The sequence below is a fragment of the Panthera tigris genome, chromosome B2, assembly GCF_018350195.1.
Source record: "Panthera tigris isolate Pti1 chromosome B2, P.tigris_Pti1_mat1.1, whole genome shotgun sequence".
Lineage (NCBI taxonomy): Eukaryota > Metazoa > Chordata > Mammalia > Carnivora > Felidae > Panthera > Panthera tigris.
This window is the reverse complement of record NC_056664.1, coordinates 134,204,843-134,221,040: the sequence shown is the minus strand read 5'-3', so window position 1 is coordinate 134,221,040 and position 16,198 is coordinate 134,204,843.

The window sequence follows — 16,198 nt, the reverse complement described above, 5'->3', positions numbered from 1 at the left end:
CATGTTACCTGCTTTTCACCCATCCCCACATTCTCCTCCCAGAAGGTGGTGAAAGGATTACCAGCAAGTGAGATACCTAAACTTACTCGAGAGGACAAACACCCACCTACCAGCAACGCGGTAAGAACTAAACTAGGCAGTATATTCAAATAAAAATAATAACTCCCATTTACGAAGCACTTGCCATGTGCCAAGCACTGTGTCAGGTGTTTTGTGTGCCGGTGACATCTCTAGAAACTACACATTATTATCCTCATTCTACAAATAAGGAAACGGAGGTCCAAAGCAGATAAATCGTTCGTCCAGGTCACAAAGGTATATTAAGGAACAGACCTAGAACCGAAATCAAATCTGACTCTCAAATCTGTTCCCAACCAAAACACCACTTCTGTGGCCCACCCATTGCCTCTTGCATTTACAACCACTCAGTAAATGTTACATCTGCTCTCCCCCCGTGGACGTGCCAGTAAGGGAAAGCTTAACCAAATCCCTTCGTGAAAACGTGCCAATTGATTGAAACGTGTGTGTGTGTGTGTGTGTATGTGAATACATATACGTGCGATCACTATTGATCTCTCTGATCACTGATATACTTGGAAATGGTTTTCTCACGAAAGCATACACCAGACAGGGTTTGGCAGTCACCCAGATTCCAATCACTTTTTTTGGGTGTGGAAGAATAAACAATGGTTTACAGCATCTCAGAGATCCATTTGAATTCTACCTCCTCCCGGCTCTACCAGGAGGGGTTTCGGCTGCACAGGACAGAAACCGTCTCTGGCGGAAAGAGCCTATTGAAAGGGGGTCTCTCAGGACCGATGAGAGGGCAGGAGATCCAGGCTTGTCTATACCGCGGGGACCAAACCAGGCAAGGCCCAGCCAGGACCCCCCACTTAACATTCTGCTTAGGAAGTCACACTTGCCCCACTGGGCACTCGCTCCACGCTGCTGCTGTGACTAATCCCTGACTCTTCCTGCACCTGAGGGCCTCTCTTTCCAAGTCAGAATCTCAGGAGGGAGCATCAGTCAGCTGGCTCAGGCCACAGCTGCCAGGGAACTGGAAGTCTACCCTCGAAGTCTCCACTCTGGAGCTGGATAGGTCACCGATGTCCCATAAATGTTAACTCCCTTCCCGCCTTTCCCCTCCTGGCCCCATCCCCGAGGGTGAACGAAGCCCACTGAGTCCACCAGTCTTCTGCAAACAGCTCAGCCCCCGGCCAGCCTCCGAGAAGGACAAGTTGGTGGACGAGAGCCATCCCATCTTGAGACCTTGTCCCTTCTTTGTTAGGGTGGCTGTTTGCTTTCCCGTGGCCACAGGATGTAAGGTTCGTGTAGTCTCTGAACAGTTGTAAACCACTGGTCACAAAGGATGTTATTAGCATTCTGCTAGAAGTTTAATAACAGAAAGGCAGCAAATCAGTGCAGGAAATACTCTGAGAATTTCTTTCAGAAGGAAAAAAGAGAATGCATTCAGAAGGAATGCAGAGAAAGCATTACATTTGACATCAAGTGATGTAAGTTCAAGCCTGACGTCTCCTGCCAACCAGGCTGTCCTTGGACTTGCCCGGTCACCGTTCTATGTCTGTTCTCTCACCTGACAAAGGGAGGAAATAATATTTCCCAACCAACTTGCAGTACAAGAGTCAAGTGAGTACCACGGAAGGAGCTGCCCAAACACAAGTTTAGCTTTGCAAGGGCAGAAATGTGGTTGTGTAAGGGAGGGGCAGACCGTTGGAAGGCACCAGAACTTGCACCTCACCCTTCCCTGCTCAGGCCAGAGGCAGATCTGATACAGGTTTCCCTGGCCACGCTCCCCAGCATGCCTCCGTTTACAGATTTCTCCCTCCCCGTGAACAGAGGGCCTGTGCAGAATCCTGCCTCCTTAAAACTAGATTCAGTCTCTCCACAGAGCTTTCAATAGCTCATCCTGAGGCATGAGCTTTAAAAAGATGTATCATTTTGGTATTTCTTTTCCTTTTGCTCTGGATACATCCTCCTGGATCTCACCGTGGGATAGTTAACGTGGCTAACACAGGATGAGAGAAACTGCACTGAGTCCCAGATGACCACTTACACGTTCTCATTCATTCACACATAAATAGAGGGATCATCTATTAAGAAGAACAAATTTATGCCCACCAGCCACCCCCCCCCCCCCGCCCCACTCCAAACTGGAACGAAGTAACCATTTCCGGAAGAAAAACGCACAGCACAAAGTTTGCTTCTTTCTGAAGCTGGAAAATAGTTTGATAAAAATGAATGGCACCTCAAATTTTAAATGAAAAAAACGGCTTAGTTCTTCCTAAGGATGAACTGCAGTGGAAAAAAATAATATTTCTTCCCTTTTTAAGATACCTCAGGCTACCTTTTTTTTTTTCTCAGAAGTCCACCTTTTACATTTAAAAACATAATAATTCGTATACCTGTCAACGTTCTAAATTCCAACTTGCTATGTTCGCACTTTCATTTCCTCCCGTGTGGTCTACTGGAATCAAATAACTTGCCAGCTGCGTATTAGAAAGGAAATCGGAAGAAAACAAAAGATCCACAATTGTTACTAAATAGCCACTGCCCCTCAAGTGACATTTTAAAAACACAATTTTCAACAATATGAATCTTTTCAAAACACAGACTTTAAGAGGAAACAATGACCCATCCCTGACAAGACAACATAGAGAGAGATGGGGAAAAAAAATCACTCACTGAACAATAATTTTAAAAATCATCTTCAGAGAAGCTCTACTATAAAACTTTGCTTAATACATAGGATCAGAGACTTTCAGAGCTGAATGAAGCCTCGCTTCATATTCAGATGAGCAGATTGACTCGTAACGCTCAAATGACTTGTCCAAGTGTTACCGAAGCCCAAGTTCGGCTGTTCATCACTTGAAGGCACTCAAGAGAAAAGTGTTGATTGGGAAGGAATATGAACTTTATTCAGAAGGCCAGCCACCTGGGGAGAAGGCAGACTCCTATCCAAAGGCCAACTCCAAGGTATCTGCCCGGCCCAGTTTCTTAAAGGTCTTTAACCGGTTAAGGGAGTGCAGTGGTCTGTGATATTTCCTGATTACATGCAGACTGGAACATGTCAGCTACAAAGTTATCTCTGTGCTAGGAGGTTATGCAAGAACTTCTAGTTCCTTGGTGTCCTGGGAAGAAGGGGGTAGACGGTGTAAGAAGGTCTGGTTCCTTGGGCCCCAGGGGTTGTCCAAGAATACTGTTCTTTCTGCAAAGGAGGGCAAGGTCTACAGACACACAAAGGGAGGTCACTAAAGTCATTTGCGTGACCTTAAAAAAGAAAAACATCTTGCTAAAAGATTGCGGGGCTAATCAAAAAGTGAAGGGGGCTTCAAACAGACTTGCCAGCCTCTCTGGCCTGGGGACGTTCTGGTCCGTCATTCCGCAAGGCCAATGGTCCGCAAATCTCGAAAAAAACAAATTAGTTCTTTTATGCATCAAGGGTCTTAAGTCAGCAAGCGAGGAGTGTGTTACCTTGAAGCAAATTAACCCTTAAGACCAGCCTGAGTGTTGTTACACCGGGTCCTCTACCAATAGTGACCAAGGGAGAAAGGGGATGCGCTCATATCTTCTGTCACGGGGATCCTTCCACTGCCCCACCTGTATACAGCAAGAATTAGTTCATTATCACCCACACTGCTACATAGAAGGCGAAATACCTCAAAGGCACTATACGAGGACAAATGAAGCTCACCTAACAAAGAGAGAAAGGTCAGAAAACATTTGGCTGGAAGAGAGTCATTTCTGGTGGTGAAGGATTTTAGTCTAATTTGTACTAGAGAAGGAAGAATGTATAGATTTACGTTTTCTCTCAACTCTGTCAGACCGCTAGCTTTTCGTTGTCCGACATACCCATCTGTTTAATGTTCTGGCCGACCCTAATTTGTGTTTGTAGGTATTTCAACAATTAACATTTTAAAATTTGCTTTGGGCCTAAAATCATTAATATTATTATAACCTCACTTTTCAAACAGGTTGCACTCAAAAGTTCATTTGCCCACCATTTATTTTTTTAATGTTAATTTATTTTTGAGAGAGAGGGGGAGACACACACACACACACACACACACACACACACGGAGCGAGAGCGGGGGAGGGGCAGAGAGGGAGACACAGAATCCAAAGTAGGCCCCAGGCTCTGAGCTGTCAGCACAAAGTCCAATGTGGGCCTTGAACCCACGAGCTGTGAGATCATGACCTGAGCCAAAGTTGGACGCTTAACCGACTGAGCCACCCAGGTGCCCCTGCCTGCCATTTTTTTAAAGATTTTTATTTTTAAGTAATATCTACACCCAACGTGGGGCTAAAACTCACAGCCCCGCCATCAAGAGTTGCATGGTCTACCAAATGAGCTAGCCAGGAGCCTCTGCCTGCCATTTTTAGAATCCAGAACTTGCCTTCTATCAGAAACCATTCTACGAGTGGGAACTGGATTCCCAGCGTGTTCTTCCCAAGGGTCTAAATCCACGTTGCACTAGAGTAGCTCAACTATAGCACAATGACTACACGGGGCCCTGGAATGGGAGGCCACCTTCCCTTTGCCCCCTCCTCTTTCATTCCTACGGAGAGCATTACTATTCCCTTCCTTTCTCTATCCCAGCCCTCAGTTAAAAACATTCGTTGAATTGAATAAAGGAACAAAACAGGAACCAGATATGAAATTCCACCCGTCGGATCAAAGCTCGAGCAAATTCTACGGTGGTCATGTGCCAATTTTTTTTTTTTTTTCAAACTTCCCCTTCTGCTCAGACCGGTGGGCTGTGGACCCTGTGCATTAGCAGCTGAGGAAGATTTTGTATTACAAAGAAGGTTCCTGAAAATTCCACCACTTTTCTCCTCAGTCCAAGATATTTAGTTAAATAGCTCATACGTGCCACAGTGTATGCAGGTATATACAGACCTATATAGGCTTCGGAGTCAGACCAAACATGAGCTTAAATCCCTGCCCCACCACTGGCTAACGTGCCACGTATGGAGGATATCGAACACTTGGAAACACTTGGGTCTGGTGTTTGGTGTTTCCTACGGTTTGGTGCCAGTCTCCCTTTTGAAATTCACCTTCCGTCACTTTGCTGCGAGGGGCCACGACAAGCTCTTCCCCAAACAGGCCAGCTTCCGGTATCACTTGTTTTCTTTGGCAGGCATCCCTGACACATCATGTTTACTTGCCCTCCGATTCCTACTTCAAGCCTACCTCCCCCGTGCAGCATTTCTGATTCTTGTGTGATTTCTCCAGGCTATCGCGTTCCGATTGCATTCTGGTTGTGTATGCTACCCGTGTTATTATTATTTTGTTTTTTTTTACTAAATATCAGATCCCTGAAGACAGAGCCTATGGGTCGCACATCTTGTTCTTTCTGCCATGGCTCACACACGGTCTTTGACGCCATGGGTATTCACCAAATAGCTGTTGAATTGAACTGAATCATGAATGAAAGACTCCTAATTTACACGGCGACTGGTAAACACCCTGTCACCAATGTGTTCACCCCAATTAGAAAGGAGAGGGAGGTTTTAAGTAGTAACCAAAGGAATAGCAATCTTTCGAAGATTTCTTTCAAGTCTTAATTCTTCTCCGTCTCAGCTCTCTTTCGTAGGAGACTGGAGCAAGAATGAAGAAAAGGCAAACTCTGCTATCCCCCTCCCTGCCCCGATTGGGGCCCCCCGCTCACCAAGCCCTATTCTCATTACAGATTGGTTTCCTGAGTGTGTTGAAAGCAACAATCACAAATCCTTTCTGCACCTAGGAGTACCTTGAAAATCCTTCATCTGCCTATTCTTCATCCTGCCATCAAAAGTACCTGTAACCACCAGGGATTTTCCCTGTACTAACTAGGAAGGACATAAATCTAATCATGTGCGATTTGTCAAATCCCACCTCAGATGCCATCACCCCTGTAAGCCTTTGCATGACTCCTCATTCATCGGACAACCGTTCGTTAAGCACCTGTAATATGCTTAGTGCTGGACGTACAGTGCTGAGCAGGACGAATGTGGTTCACACTTTGTGGATTTCATATCTAGTACAAGGTGATGTAGAGGCTTACAACAGTGAGATTCAACCTGGTGGGAAATCCGAACAGGTTTCTTTGAGGAAGCAGCGTTTTCTACTTGGCCTCTCTCTGGATTGCCCTTGCCTGTTACAGCAGTAATCACAGAGTTTGGGGACTAGGGACCCAACCTACCTGTGCATCAGATAAGATCACATGTCAATGACATAATAACTTCAGGCACGTGGCATTGCCCAAAAACTGAAATGAGTGACCCAGCCCTGGGCCCAGCCCTGGTTCACAAGTAGACGATGGCCACCTGGGGAGGACAAATATCAGCACATCATATCCCTAACAAATCAAGGAGATGTCATGGGTGAGTTTGGAGGGGCGGGGGGGATACTTAGAAATGGCTCTGTGTGACCTTTCCACCAGGCCAAGGTGAACTTGCATCGCAGTCACTTAGCCAATGGGTCATCAGCCTCTTGTCCTGACACAGGCGTGGCCATAAAACAATGCCTTCAATTTGAACGGTCTGACTTTGAGATTAGAAGGAACCCACACCTCAAGAGTGTTAAAGACACGCTCTGCCCCCAGCATGTCCCTTTCCCACTCATTGCCAGCAGCTAAGGTTTGTGGATGCACAGCTATGTTGTTCTGTCCTTGGCAGGACTGCGTGGGTGATCAGTCAAGTTACTGCCCTCAACGACCTTGCAAAGTAAGGCCCATGCGCAAAGCCGTTTCTTGGCCTGTCTATCCGTCCCAGTTACTTTATCCCGTACAAGGAAAGAACTCTTGGGGGCCATCAAAATCCTGTCTGATACCAGCACTACCTCCAGAGAAATTGCTGTCTTTCTAAAGGACGCACAGAATCAATCAGTACTAAATTAATTATGGAGGGCTGAAAACAACTGCCAACAGATGAATTGTTTAAACTGGCTTGTTTGTACTCAGATTGTGTGTTCTTTTTTTTTTTTTTTAATTTTTTTTATTTATTTATTTTTTTATTTATTTTTGAGACAGAGAGAGACAGAGCACGAACGGGAGAGGGGCAGAGAGAGAGGGAGACACAGAATCGGAAGCAAGCTCCAGGCTCCAAGCCATCAGCCCAGAGCCCGACGCGGGGCTCGAACCCACGGACCGTGAGATCGTGACCTGAGCTGAAGTCGGAGGCTTAACCGACTGAGCCACCCAGGCGCCCCAGATTGTGTGTTCTTCAAGAGACCCTGCTCCGTCAAGGAGCTTTCCAGCATCAGGCTTAGCAAAGACCTTGAAAAGGTTGAATGGCCTGGAGCCAGCAGGAAGTGAACAAATTCCCCTTTCTAAATCTTGTCTCAGTGGTATTTGAACTCTTACCAGCTGGGATCGGGCCAAGACTGTCAATAGCTGAAAAGAGAGAGGTTTGGTAAGAAGTTCTAGAGAATCGTAAACCACCTTGAATTTCTCATTTGGGGACCTACTATTTTAAAATATTTATTTATTTGTTCATGCATTCGTTCACTCATTTATTCATGGATTTTCCAGCATTCCCTCTGGCAGATTGCACTAGGTGACAGGGACACAGAGTCATTTATGCAGAGCTCTCCGTCCATCTCGGGAGACAAAGGCACAAACACTGGGAGAAAAAAATGAGGAAACCACGTGCACCACCTTGCAGGAGCACCAAGGAGGAGTTCGGAAACTGGAGGGTTCCTCGGAGAGGTGACACAGAGCTGTGCTGTACACGGGGGACAGGAGTTCACCAGCCAAGAATGGAGGCAGGCATTGAAGATACAAGGACACGTGAGTAAAGCACTTAACTGTTATCTTCAGTTTCTCTAGGTATAAAGTGAGAGGCGTAGCCCCAGCCTACTGAGGGGATTAGAGTGCTTTGGTGAGCACAATGCCTGACAATCACAGGTCCTCCAGAAGATCCTAGTTCCCAACAGCAGGGGGTGGATTGATGGGGATTCCTTCTTGCTCTTACCCATTCCTGCTGGTGGCTGGGTGTGTGTTTCTAGCATTCGTGGCTCAGAATTAGCCCGTAGCCAAGCAATAAAACAAAGCTTAGCAGTGGAAGCAAGCTGATGAATCACAAGCCATAGACCATGCAGACAAAGCAGCAGTTAAGTACACGGCTTGAAATTAGAATTGTTCGCGGTAAGCCCGCATCCACCCCTCAACAAAATGCCTTCAGGCGCTGGATTCTGGTGTTTGGGCTCCATCTTTCTCCCTCTCTTTTTAATCGTGGTACAATACACATAAAATTTGCCATCTTCATTTTGTTTCATGTTTATGTATTTAGTTAAAGAGAGAGAGAGAGAGAGCAGGGAAGGGGCAGAGAGAAAGGGAGAGAGAGAATCCCAAGACTCCGCGCTGTCAGTGCAAAGCTTGACGTGGGGCTCGATCTCACAACCCTGGGTCATGACCTGAGCTGAAATCAAGAGTCGGACACTTAACTGACTGAGCCGCCCAGGCGCCCCCACCAGCTTCATTTTTAAGTATACGGTTCAGTGGTATTGAACACCTTCATGTTGTACAACCATTACCACCAGCCATTCCCATAACTCTTTAGCTTCTCAAACTGAAATTCCATACCTATTAAATAATAACTCTCCATCTTCCCCTCCTTCCAGGTCCTGGCAACCACTGTTGTGTTTTCTGTCTTTATGATTTTGACTACTCTGAACTTTCTCATGTAAGTGAAATTATACAATATTGTGTGTGTGTGTGTGTGTGTGTGTGTGTGTACATGTGACTGGCTTATTTCACTTAGCATAATGTCCTCAAGATTCATGCATTCTCTTCTTTTTCTAGGCTGAATAATATTCCAGTGTGTGTGTGTGTGTGTGTGTGTGTGTGTGTCCATATTTTGTTCATCCTTTCATCCTTCGACGGACATAGACTGCTTCCATGTTTCATTTATTGTGAATAATGCTGCTATGAACATGGTGTACAAATATCTCTTCGAGACCCTGCTTTTGGTCCTTGTGGGTATATATTCAGAAGCCGAGTTGCCAGGTCATATGATAACTCTGTTTTTAATTTTTTGAGGAAGTGTCATGCTGGTTTCCATAGCAGACATACCATTTTACATTCCTACCAACAGTGCACAAGGACTCCCATGTCTCCGCGTTCTCGCTAACACTTATTTTCTGTTCATTTGTGGGTTTTTTTGTTTTCTTAAATATTTTATTTTTAAGTAATCTCTGCACGCAACGTGGGGCTTGAGCTCCCAACCCCACAATCAAGAGTTGCACGGTCTTCCAATGGAGCCAGCCAGGAGCCCCTTTTCTGTTCTTTTGATAGTAGCCATTCCACTGCGTGTGAGGTGACATCTCATCATAGTTTTGATTTGCAATGATTAGTTGAACATCTTTTCATGTGCTTACTGGACTTTTGTGTATCTTCTCTGGAGAAATGTCTGCGCAAGTCCTTTGCCTATGTTTAAATTGGGTTGTTTGTCTTTTGGTTGTTGAGTTTTAGGAGTTTTCTATATATTCTGGATTGTAATTGTCAGATACATAACTTGCAAATATCCCCCCTCGTTCTGTGGGTTGCCTTTTTACTCTTTTGATGCACAAATTTTTAAAATTTTTATCGAGTCCAATCTGTTTTTTCTTTTGTTACCTATGCCTTTGGCGTCATATCCAAAAAATCGTTGCAAATCCAGTGTCGAGAAATATTTGTCCTATGGTTTTTTTCGCAGAGTTGTATTGTTTTAGGTCTTACATTTAGGTCCTTGATCCACTCTGAGTTAGTTTTTGCGTATGGTGTGACAGAAAGGGCCAGCTTCATTCTTTTGCAGGTGGATACCCAGTTTTCTTGGCACCATTTGTTGAAAAGCAGACTCTGTCTCTTTTTACAGCACTCCAAACTTCACATCTGTTACCTGGTTTGATCTTTCTAACAATCACGTCAGGCAAATACAATGAGTACCTTGGTTTCTTTATTGGTAAGTGTATGTCTTTATTGCTGAGGGACTGAGAAATCACATCCCTGTTCAAGTCCTACAGTTGGTTAGTGGCAGAGCAGGGACTAAAATTATAGACAGCACGATGTTCTTCATTCCCACTAGATCGTGATTTTCTGAACTTTTTAATTGGTTATGGCTGAGGTTAGGAGAGGGAGGGGATAGCCAAGGTTAAATCAAGAAGGAAGGTATGTAAAGCCCAAATCACATTCATAAATTAGAAGATTTTTCTTTGTGCTTTTGTTTCCTTGGAGGTCAGATAAGATTGCTAAACAAGAATTCTGAATGCTTCCCCTAAACTACTGCTAATGCCAGAAGAACATGACTAAGCACTTGCTTTACCTCGAAGAACCAAGAAACCCAGCCCAAAGCAGCCCTCTGCAAGACAGAAGTTTCTTTGAAGTTCCTTGTTTTCACTGATAAGAAATCATGGGCAGGTCTGCATTTTGCTCCAGAATATACTCGGATTAGTTTTAATATAAACATAAATTAGTGAGCTTATCCCACACAAATCTTTGAAATAGATTCTCTAGAGCGATGCATGGCCTTTTCCTGTGGGGTTTTTTGTACTCCCTGTCACTTAGCAGTGTACTAACAGGTGCACACGCCCCAGTGTGAGATGCAGACAATTATAAATCTCTTAAATCTCCATCCCCATATCTTATCATCCTCTACTTGGGCTTCACATAAAAAGGTATGAAGTCAGGGCACCCGGGTGGCTCAGTTTGTTAAACCTCCGACTCTTGATTTCGACTCAGGTCATGATCTCATGGTTCATGATCTTGGGTCATGGTCTCAGGTCATGATCACGGTCATGATCTCAAGTCATGAACTCACGGTCCAGGAGTTGGAGCCCCGTCCCAAGTCAGGCTCTGCACTGATACGGCAGAGCCTGCTTCGGATCCTCTGTCTCTGTCTCTCTCTCTCTCTGCCCCTCCCCTGCTCCTGCTCGTGTGCTCTCTCTCTCTCCCCCTCTCTCAAAATAAACACACACAGAAAAATGTTTTTAAAGGTGTGAAGTCACACTCATCTTTGATAATGAGTACTGAGTGAACAATTAAAAGTAATGACTTTTACATTTATATAAGCTCCAAAATGAGCAGACCCCCCACGTGTGCCCGTACCAGCCTGGCCTGGGACCCAAGTGTCTCCTGAGACAGGATCAGCCAGGGGTCAGGTAAAGAGTTGCCTGCCTAAAAGTAAGATGTGCTCCGTGCTCAGTGAATGAGTACGCCATCAATCTGCGGAGTAACATCAACAGTGAGGACTTCAGATTAAATGCGAACTATTATTCCGTCACTTACTAAGCACTAAGCAAGTCTATCATCAGCTTCTTAAGAAAAGCACCCATGCTTCTTCTCATACCTCTGAGTAACCAAAAGGATGTCTTAAGCTCTTCCTTTCATGGAAGTCCCTAGAGCATGTATAGGCATCTGCTCAGTTTGGGGAATCTTCCTATGTCAGAGCTCCAGTTATAGCTGCTGAGACTTTCCAGCCATCCAATTTTCTAAACGTGCAGTTCTGAGATTACCACGGAGGGCGATAGTTAATAGAAATCTTTTTTAAATCGGTGAGATGCTTCGTTTGCCTGGATTTTCATTAGTTCTAAACTGTAGGGCAGTTTAGTGTATTATAAAAGGCCATTTGCATAAAGACACTTATTTGTTCCCTTGAAATTATGTTAAAAGGGAAAAAAAAGACTATAGGACAGTATACAAACCCTTTTCACATAAACAGATATTGAAAGGTAATCTAAGAGCCCTGTATAGCATTTAATATTCATGAGGTTCTGATCTCTATGAAGCTGCTTATATTTCCAATTTTGAAAACGGATCATCTCTGTAAGAGTTAAAAGTGCTTCGATGAAATAATATAATCTGAATTCATTATGTTTCAATTATGACCCATCCATCTTTTTTTTTTTTTTTAATTTTTTTTTCAACGTTTTTTTGTTTTTGTTTTTGTTTTTTTGTTTGTTTGTTTTTTGGGACAGAGAGAGACAGAGCATGAACGGGGGAGGGGCAGAGAGAGAGGGAGACACAGAATCGGAAACAGGCTCCAGGCTCCGAGCCATCAGCCCAGAGCCTGACGCGGGGCTCGAACTCACGGACCGCGAGATCGTGACCTGGCTGAAGTCGGACGCTTAACCGACTGCGCCACCCAGTCGCCCCTATGACCCATCCATCTTTACCCATCTCTGATGTTGATTATGGTCTAATGTGCATTTCTTCGAAAGTAAATTTTCCTTTGAGACCGAAGTCACTGTGTGTATAGAGCCACAACATTAGTTCCTCGGGTCATCTCCCCCGGGTATTAAGCCCGTAGTATTGGCAGACACTGTAAATAAGGGCATTTTCTCACCAAAATACTAGAATCCTGCAAGCGCTTCTCACTGCAGAAAATAAAGTTGTTTTGGTTTTATTAACGTGACTCGTTAAGCTTTATAAGAACAATCCAGATGAGGGTAACAAAACCATCCACAAGCATTTTCCCAAGGCGTGCACATCCAGGTAGCTGGATTAAAATTAAATAGCATTTTTTCACTTGGTTGTCAGAGAAGCCCAATGTCCTAACCACTTGAACCTGCAGGCCTCGGCTCACGCTTTTTTTTTACCCTCTACAAACACTGGCTACATCCAACCTTACTTTCTTCCACCTCACTCTTTAACAGAAGTGCCCTCTGGCGTTATTCTTGATGTTAGCAACCAAAATCATTGGCTGTTAGGTCCTGTGTCAAAGTGCTTAATGGTGGTAGTTTTATCCTGTTTCTCTTAAGTAGCACCTAGAGATAAGGTAGGAGTATAAGACGTAAAGTAAATAAGTAAAGTAAAGTAAAGTGAAATAAAATAAAATAAAATAAAATAAAATAAAATAAAATAAAATACTGCCTAGAAGCCAGACTCTCTGACTTAATAAAATGCTGGAAATATCTTCTTCTAGTGCCTCAGACTCTCCAGTAATGGAACTTGGAGGTAAGACAACTTCCTCATCTGAGAGACAAAGAAATCAGGACACAAAGAAATTAAATGATTTGCCAAGGTGATATAATGAATTGGGTTTATCATCTAGATCCTCCGCTACCATACAATAAAAAGAGCTAAATTTCCCGCATGCTTCTCATGAGCCAGGCACTACGATAAGTCTGTTACACACGTTCTCTTATTTGAGCCCCACAGCAATGTTCTGAGTAGGCACTATCACTAAACCTATTTTACAGGTAGAGAAAAATAAGATTGGGGAGAGCGCTTGAGGAAACTCGTGTGCTCGGGGTCACACAAATACAGATTGGGAATTAGGCAGCCCGATTCCAGAACCTACTGTTTGAAGCCACTACTTATCTCACTGTCTTTATAGAAATTGGATGCATAGGTGTTGACATACGGCTACCTAGGTCCAGATATGTGGATATGCATGTATTTGTGTATATAGGGTAGACCAAAAAGCAAGATAGAATATTATTTCACATATTTCAAAATGTAAATAAATAGCATCATCGTTTAGAATGAAAAAAGAAACAGAGGAAGGAGGAAATTCATGGATAGAAATGGATTTAGTGCACACAAACCCTTTTTTTGAGTAGGGAAGTCTAAACTATGTCTAAGAATGTTTGCACTTGGGCACAAACATAAGGACTTTAGGGGAAGGAAAGGGGTTGGGTCGGGATGCTGTGCTGGGGCAGCCGCTGGGATGGCTGGCAAAACTCTGTTTCTTAACCTTGATGGTGGACACATGGGTGTGTTTTCCTTACAACAAGTCACTGAACTCAGTAAGAAATACCAAAAAATAAATAAAACACAGCATAACTGCACACACTTGGGGTAGATGGCAGCGGGGGGACGGGGCGTGGGGGGCGGGGACGAAGTGCCTAACACCCATCCCATCTTCTTTCTAGTGCACCTTCCTGTGCTAGGGAGACGTAAACACTAAAAACTGTATTTCCCAGGCTCCTTCCCAGCCAGACTCCTGGTTGTGATTTAGATTTTGTCAATCAAATGTAGCAGAATTGGAGCAGAGGCCAGGCTTCTGTTGCTCCTGCTGGCAAGCCTGGTTGTGAAGACATGTGGTTTTTTTGTAGCAGCATCGGCAGAGGTCCTGGGCTCTGGTCACTGGCTTTGAGGTGTTGAGAGCAGGGCACAAGACACAGGGTGTCCACTTGTGCGGCTCACCGCAGGCACAGTGTGGGTCTGGAGACAGCAGCAGCTGCCATGGCTTCTGATTGCGGTGACCTCCTGATGACAGTAGTTTCTCATCCTTATCTCGGTGGCTTCCTAATTGTGGCAATAGTGCCATGGCAATGGAACCCGCAGCTTTTTGATCACAGACGGAGTAGCTCCCTTGGCGGCTTGTGCAGGCTTTGGACAGACTCATAGAGCCAAGCAAACAAATATTGAAGTCCAGGGCTTGCTCAGGGTGGGGGGTGCTGATAAATCCCGTGCAGTTTGGATGGGAGTCCTGAGGGTAGGGTGACCCGAGGGTAAGGTGAACTACAGTAAACCAGTCCTCAAACAGACGACGGTTCACCTTCAAAGCTTCTACAGAGTCAAAAATATCTCAATTCCTAAAATGCAATGGAAGTGATCTGGATACATAGCTACAGAGTGCCTGATATAAGCAAATAAAAGTCATTTCTGGGGAAAGGAGATACCGGCCTAGACTTCTCATTGTTTCAGCAACAGTTTTCAAAATATAATGCCCAGCACACTGACAAAGATAACAAAGCACATGAAGAAATAAGACAGTGAGAATGAGAACCAGCAAGAACATACAACAGCCACAGAAAACACACAGACTATCTAGATCACTGCTCTAGTGGAACTATGATGTGGGCCATATGTGGAACTTTAAATTTTCTAGCAACCACATTGAAAAAGTAAAAAGAAACAAGTGGAATTAATTCTTAAAATAGTTTGATTTAAATCGGTATATTTTAACTCGAATTTTTATTTAACCTAAATGTTTATCTCAACATGTAATCAATGTAACAATTAATAATGAGATCTATGACATTTTTATACTAAATCTCCAAAAACCCAGTGTGCATTTTACCCTTATAGGACACCTCAATTCAGGCTAGCCATATTTCAAGGGCTCAATAGCCAAAGGTGGCTACTAACTACTGTATTGAATCCCGCAGCTTTGGATTTTAGAATTATCAGGTAGCGATGTTAAAAGAACTATGCCGACTATGTTTAAGGAGATTTTTTAAAGTGAGATTGAAAAACTTCAATACAGAACTGAAAATTATATAAAAGGTGACCCAGGATATTTGAAATATGGAACAACCTCTAACTGTAAAATTGAATAGCTGAAATTAAGAATTCCGTGGATGCCATTAATAGCGGATTATACATGCCTCAAGAGTGAAATCGGTCGACTGGAAGGTGGATCAGAAGAAATTATCTAGAATAAGGCACAGAAAGATTGAAGAGTGGAAAAAATATACAAGTAGGAGCCACAGCAGACACGGCGAAGTGGTTTACCCCACGTTTAACTGGAATCCTAAAGGGACAGATAAAAGAAAATCAGGAATAAGTCACATGTGAAGAGATAATAGGCGGGAATTTTTCAAAACTGATTAGAAGTCTGTTGTCAATTTGATTGTCTTCCCGTTGAAGGGAATCGTATCAATAGTTGCTTTTACACTCTTTCCCCTTTCTCTCTTGGAAGATCTGGAAGATTTCCTGCAATTTTGCTGCAATGTGCCTAGGAGTGCGTTTATTTTTATATGTCCTACTTGGGGATTAGTTGTGTTTCCAAACATGGACGATTCGTGTCGTGAGATTAATTAATGCCCTCATATAATTTAATATCAATTAAGTCATGAGGTTTCTTTGGCAGGGCTTATCTGTAGGAAATCCCTGCAGTCTATTTGAGGTTGTGTTCTGGATGGATAATCACACATGGATCTCTACTAGTCAGAGAGAATGCACAAGGGGTCATGGTACGAATCACAACAGCGCATCGTCTGCTACCTCTATCCTCTTGATGATTCACGTAATTCTGTCTCAGGCTTCTTCTCTTTTTCCCCTTCCCCTCCCTGTTTTCCGGGGCAGGTTCCTGATGACTCATGCTGTGACCCCATTCCTTCTCTCAGTTCCTCCCGCCAATGGCTGCCAAACCGACGATTAACCCTGGCTTTGTGAAAAAAATGAGCTTCCCCTGCAGTAAACTTTGATTTGGTCATGGAGTACCAGTGACTGGTTGAATGTTTTCTAGCAGGGGAAGCAGAGAGACTATG